This window comes from Glossina fuscipes, unplaced genomic scaffold (genome assembly GCF_014805625.2).
Source record: "Glossina fuscipes isolate IAEA_lab_2018 unplaced genomic scaffold, Yale_Gfus_2 1, whole genome shotgun sequence".
Classification (NCBI taxonomy): Eukaryota; Metazoa; Arthropoda; class Insecta; order Diptera; family Glossinidae; genus Glossina; species Glossina fuscipes.
In genome coordinates this window covers 2,219,832-2,231,936 of record NW_023998415.1, presented here as the reverse complement: position 1 = coordinate 2,231,936, position 12,105 = coordinate 2,219,832, and the positions used below count along the sequence as shown (strand labels likewise).

Here is a 12,105-nt window from a genome sequence, read left to right as displayed (position 1 = left end):
GTAAATTCTGCTTAACTTTTTGTTTTTGTTGTTTTCGTTTTCGTTTTCGTTTATAAATTGGTTTTGTTTTTTTTTTTAATTTTGTCTTTTTTTCTTTTTATTGTTGCATTTTTTGTTTTATGTTCGTAGTTAAATAGTGTGTTCATGTATGTGCGTATGTTTTGTTCTGTCTTGCGTTGTGTTTTTACATTCAAGGTGAAAATTTCATTGCAGAATCTAGATCTTAATCTAGAATCTTTCATATTAGCTTAAGTAGTGCTGAAACATTGATTGCATAATTTGACGATTTATTTATTACTACTACTTAAAAATTGTCACTATATATCGGTGTGATGATTGCGCAACTGTGAAGTTTTTTTTCTATCTTCTTTATACTTCTTTTTGTGTCTTATATACAACCAACGAATGTTTTAGGATTTCGATTTTCTGAATTCTTTTATGAAATGATGCGAAATCTCATTCACTTTCACATCGAAGAGTTAATTGCTAATTGTTATTAAACTTGGATACCAATTAATCCCTGCTCTAAACTACGATTTTATTATCATAGCTTCAGCTTTGCTTCTTGCTGTTCAGTTTAACACTTCGAAACTCATTCTCTCAGATTTAAGAAAAAAATTAAATTTTCAATCAAACTTTGTGTGTTAGGGTTTCATCTCTATACAAAAAGTTCACAATGCTATCAATTCATGATCAATGGACTAAATTCAGGGGTCTACAGTTTAACTTAACAACTTTTGTAATGAGAACAATTTTGCTTATAATTTTCGCATGGGCTGATGGATGGAGGTGAAAATGTATTTATTTTAAAAGTAATTTCTTTTAACAAAATTTTAGCTTCCAACTTGATTTTAGATCATCTTCAGAACAAGCTTCAATTTTGCCATTTTCCATTTTGACCTTGTCTTTTACCCAAAATTGGGTTCAATTGTGTATTGTTCTCTCTATAGTTCTCGCCTTCAATTTGAATTCATCTTAACTTGATGACAGCGGGATATTTGTGTTTGCTTCTTTCAATTATACACTACGTTGCACTTCTCATCTATTCTCTCCGGATTTTGTTTTTTCTAACACATAATAAATAAAAGATCTCCTAGCGAGAGTTGCATACCGTTCAATTTGTTATCGCAAATTGATCAGTGTTTGAACTCTTGTAATCAAATTTTGCTTAAATATGTTGCTTTTTCACTTCCTTTCCTCTACTTAGGATACTGTCTGCGCGCCAGAGTACGTACATATGCAGATCATAACCGAGTTGGGCAGGTGGCTGTACAAACTTGAAGAGATAGGAGAAACATCCACTTAAGGACATACACATCAAATTTTAGATTTTTATCGTAATTTTAGTGACTTTTTCTGTCAAAGTCAGCAGTAAGCAAAGACGCAGAGGGATGCGCCCGCTTCACCAAAATGAACTCAAATACGGCTCAAATTTCTATATAAAAATGAACAAAATAAAAACCAAATTAAATAACTGTAAAGTTTTTTCTCATAACATATCGAGTTTTAAATGAGAGACTGCGTTACTGAGAAGGTATAAATTAAAATCGGTGTAAATCTCACCTTCAAATACTGCTCTAGATATTTCAATTTCTAAGTTAAATGGCTTTGTCTTCATTTAAGTTTTGCATTTAGCAGCAGCTGTAGACTTCAACTCAGAATTAATATGATTCGTTTTTAGTTCCTTTACCGAACGCTAAAAGTAATATTCATAATGAATTTTGATTTAATGGAATCTGTAAAATGAAAGATTGACTTCTTTCATATATAGTTTTTTAACGCAAATCTCAGTCTTACTAACTGCAAGACTCACTAAGCAAGACTCTTCCAACTGGATTAGAGATAATAATAATCATGGTACATAATAAATATTCAATTAACCTCGAACACGACAAACTCTAAGTACACAAGTAGAACACTATAAATCGAATATGTACATATGTATGTGATTGTAACTTATTAGGCGGGAATTGCCTTAACGAGCCTAAAAATTCTTCGCATTCAACTGTTACAGCATCTAAATGTATCTACATAATTGGTACAATTGTCTTTGCTTTCTTGAAAAAGTCACTACAATATTTTAAAACATCAGTCAACAATAATGCAAATACAATACATGTACGCAAACGTATATAAACAAAATTTCGCAATAGTTTTTACCATAAAAATATAAATAAATAAATAAAGAGACGAATAAAAACCGAAAGAGGAAAGCCAAGACAACACGCCGTACGCGCACATAAATACATACAATACACATATATAGCGTATTGCATATATTCATTGAATTGAAAGTAAGAGTGAGAGTGAGTAAGAAAGCGGAAACTTTCAAAAAGATCTCATAGATAGAAAATTACATGAAATAAAGCGCGGCACCATAGAAGACGCAGACAGTATAACACACAAAGAAAATAAAAAAACAAAAAAACGAAGCGCACATGAACAGATTGACATACAAGCAAATAGGCAGACGGGCAGGCAAACGTATAAATAAACAGTGGAACATGATTTGTTTTCCTTTAACCAGACTCAACCAAATGACAAGATGGTCTGGCATTTTGTTTAAAATTTAAACTAGGAGATTATTACGAACTGCTATCAGACCACATAAGCAACGCTGTTGACTAGCATTCATTTGACAGCCTGCTCTTTCGTTCCCCCTTGTTCGCGTAGGCAAAAACGATGTCAATACCAGTCTTAATAGCAAAAGCACATAACTCCTTTTGTGTCCTTTTAAGTGAATACGCGCTATACTGTGCATATGAGTGTCTATGTGCGAAAAACACCAAACATTAGATAAGTAAAATTCGTTAAAGCAGTTTAGGATTCTTTCATATTAAATAAACTATGAAATGAAAACAAATTATATTTTCTACCTACCTATTTATTTATTTTTTGCTTTTTTCGTACGTACACCTATATAATATGCACTTAAACACAGAATTGTATATGTGTTCACTTTGCAAGCAGTTAAAATAATATGACGTCATATCAAGAAACTATTAACGGAATTTTTATTTAAACAACTAATGAGATGGACAGAGCAAGCAGCCAGATGCTCACTAATTGGCAACGTTATTACTGTTATTGATAACAGATACCTAAAAAGTTCTTATATTGATTTTTAGTTTGAATTTTAAAAAAAAATCTTCGACCATCATGTCATTTAGTTGTCTTTACGATAACTCTCAATGAACATGTAAAGCTACGTGTTAAACAAATACATGAATAGAGAAGCAAACGACGAGTGGAGTCTCTGGCTTCCACAATTGCTGTTTAGGTGTTGTACAGTATTTTCCATTTAGTAGTCAGTTCTGCTTAAATCTTACTTAGTTCGTTTAAAAAAAAGAAATTCGAGAGAAATTTTTTGCAGCTTAGACGGTACTTTTTATACCCAATGGTGATTAGAGAAAATTCAGCCATTTATTTAATCATGTAGGATACGTTGACTCTGAATAAGTAACAGAATGCGTACACACATACCCATAGTACGTAACGCATAGTTCATAGTAGATAGTTTCGGGTACATAGTAATTAGCTTATAGTGTACGATAATATAGAAATGATTGTTCGCAGTACATAGTTCATAGTACATAATACCGATCTCATAGTACATAAAATGAGATATACCAAAATTCATAGATGGTAGATAGGACATTGTAAAGAGTTTGCAGTACATAGTTAGTTCATCGTTGGCATAATACGAGATATCCCAAAAGTCACACACACACTGCACATGGCACCCAGGAGACTATATACACAATACATAGTGCAGGCCACGCATGATACACAATATATATAAGTACATAGTACGTTGTCCTCGGCAGATAGTACATAATAGATAGGACGTTGTTCATAGAACGTAGCAGTAGAAAGCATCATCATAACTTTTTACGGCATTCTATCAAGCCTACCCGACTCTCCGGCTAAATCAATTTCACTATTCACGTTAATAATAAGCATCCTATGTATTACACACTTTAAAGAATTTGCAAAATTCAATATTTCTATGCGTTACAAACATTACATAACTAAAAAACCTATCCTTGATTTTTATGCCATAGCTCGTTTATAAATTCAAAATTCTTATAATTGAGCGAATTTTTTATACCAGCGACCTTCTGGAGATTTAGAAAAGAATATACATTCAAGTAAACTAATATTGTCGTGTCATTGCGAGCAATATCATTACATAAGACATTTTCTTTCTACTTCACTTGGCATATGTTCGCATCAACTTATAATAACTCAGTTAAATGAAAAGTACTGCAGTTAACTGGGAATGTATTTTGTCGTAAGTTAAAAGCGGAATGATGACCCACTAAATGGGATGAAGTAACAAAAATTGAAATTATTGATAACAAGGAAGAAAGTTTTATTTGCCTTAAGGCGAATCTTCGGTACCTATCAGCTAACTATTCACTTAAGCACAAAATGTAATTTCAAGGTTAGTTTTTGAACTTAAGCGAAGAGCCCCGCTCCACTCAGCCAATCGAATTTGGTTTAAATGCCAATTATAGACGGAGGGAAAGTTCGACGGACATGATCATCAATATTTCTCAAAGCATTTAGCTGATTAAGATTTAAGCAAAGCTAAACAAGTCCACAGACAAAAAATTCTGATTTACACAGTATTTTATTTGCTGCTGCTATCTCAGTTGGTTAAACAGAAGCGTTTTCACATTCAACTAAGCTCAAGGATTTAATGAATACTTGTAACATCGTCTGCTTACAAGCTAGATGCCGAAAACTCTCATTTCCAGACGTGATTTATTGTCGTCATCTAGGAAGAAGAATATAAATAACATAAGTTATGTTTTATGAGATCTGTTGTTGGCCGATATCTATATAAAACCTTTATTATCAACAATTATTTTTGCATTGATGCAATAAACATAGCGTCGCTTATAAGGCTGCAAAAACTCTGCTTCTATTCGTCCAATTGCCCGATATGCAGATTTCAGAGAACATCAATAACATGATGTACTGTTCTCAAAAGTCCTGTTCACTATAGCACGCAACTAGTGGGCAAAAAAAAAAAAAAAAAAAAAAATCAAAGCAAACGGTAGGATATCTGACTTTCGCTTCCTTTCGCGATTGTTTGTTTTATTTGTTTATTTCTTCCTTTACTAATCATCTGCGATTGCAGTTATTTTAAATGGGAAAATCATTGTCCATAACTTAAGTTAGTGCATTTTCTTTTTGTTTTTTTTTTTTGTCTTTAACAACATTTAGTAGCTGTTGTTAGACAAATGGTCACATAAATGAGATAAATTTAAATGCAAGCACATACGTATATGTATATATGTGTACACAAGTGCACATGTTTGTTATTCATGATGAGGAGGTTAAAAGAGAAGCACAAAAAAAAAAAAAATGGTTATTTATTGAATTTGTTCAGCAAGGAAATCAATGAATCCAGATGAATATACAAAACAGGCAGTCAGTTAACCAGCCAGCCAGCAACAAGCTTAACAATCTTCTCAAGTATTCACAGTGGCAGCAGCAGCAGCAGCAGAAGCAACAACAATAACAATAAGTAAAGACTAACCAGACCAACAAGAAATTTCACTTTCGCTTTTAGTTTTATGTTTGCTTTTTGTTTTTGGTCTGTGTATTCTTTTTTTTTTAACACGCATACATGCAGCACGGACATAGCTCCATGTACAAAAAATGACTTAATATGTTGTTTATATTATGCTACAATAATAATAATAATAATAATAATAATAATAATAATAATAATAATAAAAGTATATGTGTGTGTTTGCACTGTTGTGTGTGCGATTATTTTCTTTTCTTATGTTTTATGATTTCTTATGCTTGATACACATAGATATACACAGACAGATCGCATACATAAGCATTTATACCTATGCATATAACATGCATACACTCTTAGTCATACTTTCTTTATCTTCCTTAATAGCGTTTAAGAAGCAGTTCATAAAAAACAAGTTTTTCTTGCACATACGTGCATATTTAAGTATATATGTGAACATGTATACTTACATATATGTAAAAATATATATGTCTTTAAGACACGGAAATAATGTAGAAAAATTTTATGACTTTTGGACTTTTGGAAAATTTTTCTATAGGCTACAAGATGCGGAGGGAACTTGTGCACACATCGAGAGAAATACATTACATTATCATTATGTACATAGCAACGAAAAGAAAAAATCATTCACTAAGCAAATAAATAAATAAATAAATAAATAAAAATAAAAAAAAAAATTATATACATAAAACATACATATATACTATATATATGCCTATATAAAATGTATTATAAAGACAAGCACACACAAGTATGTGTATTGTGTTTAGGCATTTTTTCTGATTGGTTGCGCTACGATGTCGTGATCTTTTGCACATATTTTATCAAATTATGTGATATTCGGTTTAATTGTTCAATTCATTGTACATTGCAAATGTGTGTCCAAAAGGAAGTTTTACATGCATTTTTTCCCTTCTTTTTTTTTTTTTTTTGCTTTTTTTCCTCTCCATACTTTAGGTTGCCTGGAGATTGTCAATCATTTCCATTAAAAGGTTTATCGAAACTCTTTTTGAAGCGTAAATAAAGAAGTTCGTGATACGTATGAGTGTAAATGAATTCATTCCACTAAAATTTGATTTAACCTGAAAAGTTTCAAATGTGTTTCGATATTTTACAACAACCAACACCGACAACATCATGTTCGTCGAGCCATAAACTGGCATCATAGACTATTGGTCGAATGTGATAACTGAAAGTCTAGCCATCGATGAAATATTATTCTTCTAGTAATCGCTTTGTTGTGTTACGATGTACGCATGTGTACGTTACTCCCTGAACAGAAGAAATAATACGCGGGTAAACCATATCCATATAAAACAAAAAAAAAAAAACATCATTTTTACTAAAATTTGTTTTTATATTCTAATCTGATAAAATATGATCGAAGTATTTGCACGAGGCAATCTACTGAAGGAAAAGGAAAGTCCTTCAAACTCCGCGTTCAAAAATATATTTACGAATAAATTAATTTTACACTTCATTTCTTACGTATATAATTAAATTCATTCGGTTATTGCTTCATGTTTTCTGTCGCTATCTGTTACAAGTTTGAAATTACTAACTACAATGTCTTTCAAGGTTGGTTTCATGATCTAGCCACTCTAGCCGGATTTGCTTATCTAAGAGCTATTTTTTTTAAATTTGTTTTACGGAGTCTGCAAAAGAATTTGTTGTTTTTAGTTTAAACACTTGCGATATTGGAGAGTTACAAAATGGAACGGTGATGAGAAAAAGGCTAAATTGGGCCGAAGGACGTCTCATATTATTCATATTCATATTGTCTTCAATGTGCACACTGTGCATTATTAAAGTCAGAATTATATTTATTTTTTTTTTTTTTTTTATTATAATATGACCAACCGCTAAGGCTATGTTCCCTGTTCGTGTGACACGGTGACCGACGGAAAAAAGTGAGGAAGGAGAAAGAAAAAGAGAGGTGGGGGCGGGAGCCTACTCGGTGTGTGCCCAATCGATAAGAGTCATGCCTTCATGAACCGAGCACTCACTATGGCTCTACCGCACTTAAGTTTTAAACCCTCAAGCATTGGCTTGGTAGTCGCGGTTATTATCTACTTGCCTATGCAGACGGATGTACTATTTATTTGTGTAGTATGATGCATCAAACCAATCACTACGATTTTATTACACTTTAAATACAAGCATATATATTATGTACTTATGTTTTCGTTTGTTTCAGTTAGCAAATGTATGCCAGACAATCACGAAACAGAGAGATGTTACCTAAATTTTCCATTAAAACACTCTCCTGTTCACGATAACTTAACTATAACTTACGCAGCTAAGGCAGCAATAAGCAAACAATTCAACTTCCCTGTGGAAAAATTCAAAACGACTCGCAGACGACAAGCAATCACGAAAACAGAGCCAGAAAACTAATGGGGTTCTACGGTGGTCCCTTTACTTAGTACACGTTATTCTTGCGTCAACTGGGTTCACCTTGTTATCAACCACGGGAGAACTAAATATTGAAAGTACCTTCTATGCTTTGTTTTTCCTCATGGCCGGTTTACTCCACATTTTATATTTTCATCCTCCATTTACACGATACATTTTACACGTTCTTGTTATTATAAAATTATTGAGATTAAAAGCCCTCGTAGATAATTACAATACACATATATCTTTTGGAGATAAGCTTTAATTGAATAATAAAGAAAGAAAAGAACATAACTTAAAGGATGCTTGTAATTAAAGTCATGTTTACATGTTAAAGATATATATATATATATATGTATATGTATATACAAGATCTGTACATATTTATCTATTTCGAATGTTAATATTCCAAGTCAGAGATGTATTGTATCTCCACAATTGTGGAGCATTACTGAGGAGTACTTATTGATTATTCAAAAAGCAGAACATTCGTATCAGATGAAACTGTGCCCGGGCAAACCAACGATTTGATCGATCATAAGGAATAGCATAAATAACAAGATGGCACCAAAAATGTCAAAAAACGTTTTTGCTGTCACATTATCAATTTTCAGAAGTCAAGGCGGACAAATCAATTCTCTATAATTAATTATCTATCTTTCGCGTTTATTTCTTACGAAATTTTCGGTACAAATAACTTTGACATTGACATTTGTAAGGTGTAAGTTCCAGGTGTCTACAAGCTGTCTTTCAGTGCAAAGAGACGCATGCCATTTAGGGTCGGCCCTAAGGCTATGAAAATGATTAAGTTTAAGATAGGAAGGTAGAAAATGTTTTACAAGATTGCATGCAAGATATTTTTTCAATCTTGAAAATGATGACTCAAGTGGGCTGGGAACTCCATCTTACGCCGGAATTATTCTTCCAGTTGATCTCCTTTTGATTAGCTGCAATTTAGACCGATGCTCTCATATTTAGCAGATCAATTGCTCGTAAAAGCAAAAACATATCAATGAGTATTTCATCTCGAAAACACGTAGTCTATGCCGTGGCGACACTCGAAAACTATCCGCTAAAATACAAAAAACAGTAGATAGTGTTGCTGCATATTTCGATCGTCAAACTTTGTAGAAAGTATTTTTTAATTAAATTTGAATTTTTCGAATTTTTAATATTTTCAAGTATATTGTTAAGAGTGGAAGTTTTTTTTCGTTATATTTTCCTTTTGATTTTCCAATAAGTGTATATATTATAAGTTTTAATTGAAGATAAATATTTACTAAATCGCGCATATCCTCCTCGATTTATCTATCACGTTTTTTTTTTTTTTTTTTTTTTTTTGAATAATTAAGAAAGTTATGTATGCCTTAAGACGAATTAAGGCGGATTGTCCTCGTTGAAGGTAATAATCTAGAAATTGAGAAGAGTAAAAACTTCGACTCCAAATTGCTCGACAGTGAGTCTTTTTGCACCGAACTGTTAGATCGTTCTCTTAAAATATATACGCCAAGGCTTAGCTTAACATCTGCTATAGCGTGTAAGTTGCTATTGATAAAATATTTTCATTTTTTTTATTTTTAAATATTTTTTTTTTATCTTGGCTTTTTGGCAATTACAAGGACGTGAATGGCCAGATTGTAGAGTTTCAAGTTACTTGAGTCTCTATCCGAAGTTCAGATAGCAAAAAATTGTACTCTTATGTATGTTATTTTCGGTAATTGTAATCGATTAACAGTCGATCAAACGGACTCCCAAAGACCTCATTTAAAATATATGATACACTCTTCTAGATTTTACAATAAAGCTTATATGAGCTTAATTTTCGATCGATTTAACATCGAGTAACGCTCCGTACGCCAAAATCCAAAAAGATTTCTGATTTTCCTTACGCCCTATGCTAGCGTTCGTTAGAATAATTGCAAAAATACGCTTAACTTGTTAATGCTATTAAACCAAGTGTTTTTCAATTATTTGCTTATTAGACAATTAAGTCATTTAGAAATAAAAAAAAAATAAAAAAAATTCTTTTAGTCAGATAAGAAACCTGATCTGATTTATATATAAAACTTAAGAGCGATGAGCTCGTTACACATTATACTCACACACTTATACAACCGAAATCAAAACAAATTGATAACGGTTGGAAAGGTTATATGGTAACAGGTATGGAATTGATAACATAATTATACTACAGTGTTTTTTTTCCTATTTCTGCTGGCAGAGGATAACGTTATACTAATTTTGCAATTTTCTTTGTTACATGAAAAAAATACGCATAAGAGATCTTATTGAATATACCGACTATATTCCTCATTAAAATGCGCTTCAGAGCCAGAATTGTTCCAATCCTAAAAATCAAGAAAGGTTGAAAGCTAACATTAAGATTAGATCCACATATATACGTACATATATTAAAGAGTCAGTTGTCGCGAGTAAAAACAAGTAGATTCGGTTAATAATAAACGCTTTAATTAGGGGAAATAAAAAACTGAAACCAAAACACAACGGAACTTCCCTATTACTTATACTCACGAGCAGTTTCAAGTCTGATCCTTTATTCAAGTATCCAAAAAAAAAAAAAAAAAACATATAGAAGTTTCGTGTACAAAGCTCGCTGATCCTTGTCGGATGGATATAAATTCTAAGGCACTTATCTCTCTTATCTAACTCAGAGCTTATATTAGATGCTTAGTAAACGGTTCAATTTCGCTGAAGTGTGCATGGAAAACTCCGCGAAAGATATGAATGATTACAATTTATTCAAACGATTGCATTTAAGGTTAAATGTTCTCTTACCAATCGAAAATAAGTAAATAAAGCACTTCTTCTAACAATGTTTTTTTTAACTGAATTGCTGTTAAGAAAATTTCCAGATGAGACTTTCACATTTAGCTTATCATTTTTGTTATTATAAAATATAAAATGATGAAATGATTTTTGCTCTTCTTTATTATCAAATCTCATAGACAAATTAGCGTCAAGTACTAACAAACTAGCTCATCGAAAATGTTACTTCTAATTGACATAATTTAATTGCTGGGCATTTTCATTTACTCCATACACCCAAAATCGAGGAGTGGCTTTATACGAGCACAAGCTTATGTGCTTAACGTAAATATTAGAATTGAGTTAATCATGTCCGTTTGTTTGTTCATCTGGCTGTAAGTGGTCTTTTATCGAAATGCTGGAAAGTCGACCCTTATCATAAATATTGTCTGTCGAAAAAAATAAAGGAAATTTTTAAATTACCAAAAATCCTAGTTAATCAATATTATTACTTCTTAAGTAAAATGCATGACGAATGCCGGATTAGTGCAGCGTCCGTCACGTTACATTTTTTTTATATAACTTTTCGGAATCATCTCAATTATTTTCGTTACGGTTTCTTCACTTTCACGAAAAGCGAATAGTCACTGTACGAAGAATACGGTGAATATGCTGACGGCTTTCACACACATTTCATTGGTGCCCTTTTCCGATGAAAGGGACAAACCGAGTATTGATTTTTTCTCTGTTCAAGTCATTTATCAGAAGATCGTGTTATATAGTCTTTTTCTAATTTAATTCCTCAACTGTAGACAACCATTTTGCTTACCTCGTCAACCACGTCACCGCGTTTGTTTTCCCTTTTACTGTTAACGGTTTGCGTAAGTCATCTCTCAAAACATCACAACTGCGCCTAAATCCCGTATACGCCTTACGTGCACAGGCGAACAAGTAAACTTTACTTTTGCCAAGTTCAATTCGTCATGTCAAGATCTTCTTCGTTAATTCAAATAATTGCGTAATAGTTTTACCCACCGAACAACCAAATTTAATATTTTTTTCTTGTCGTAAAAGTTTAGCGAATCATCTGTCGTTAATTACACGCTGTGCCAAGTGGGAGAAGTATAGTGTGAACACGAAGTTCTTTGCCGATTATAGTTTACGTTACACGTTTACTACACTATTTTTAGTAGTGCGTGTATTAAGCTTATGCGCACGTATGTAACACGTAACAGAAGTATTTAAAATTTACTCACCTTTTATTGGAACGATCGATTCGAAATAATTTCCTGAATCAATATAAGCGCGTATGTCTGTGCGTTGGTCTATCTCTCCGACATGTGTTTAATTTGTTATACTGACATGTTATGAACCATGCA

At 32.3% G+C, this 12,105-nt stretch overlaps 1 protein-coding gene across 1 annotated transcript in view; it reads left to right on the top strand.

Moving 5' to 3' along the window:
* Window positions 1-12,105, top strand: part of LOC119632118 (putative uncharacterized protein DDB_G0286901) — a gene marked incomplete at its 3' end in the record, with an annotated part of 49,287 nt that overhangs the window by 22,020 nt on the left and 15,162 nt on the right. The gene's annotated exons all lie outside the window — the stretch shown is intronic.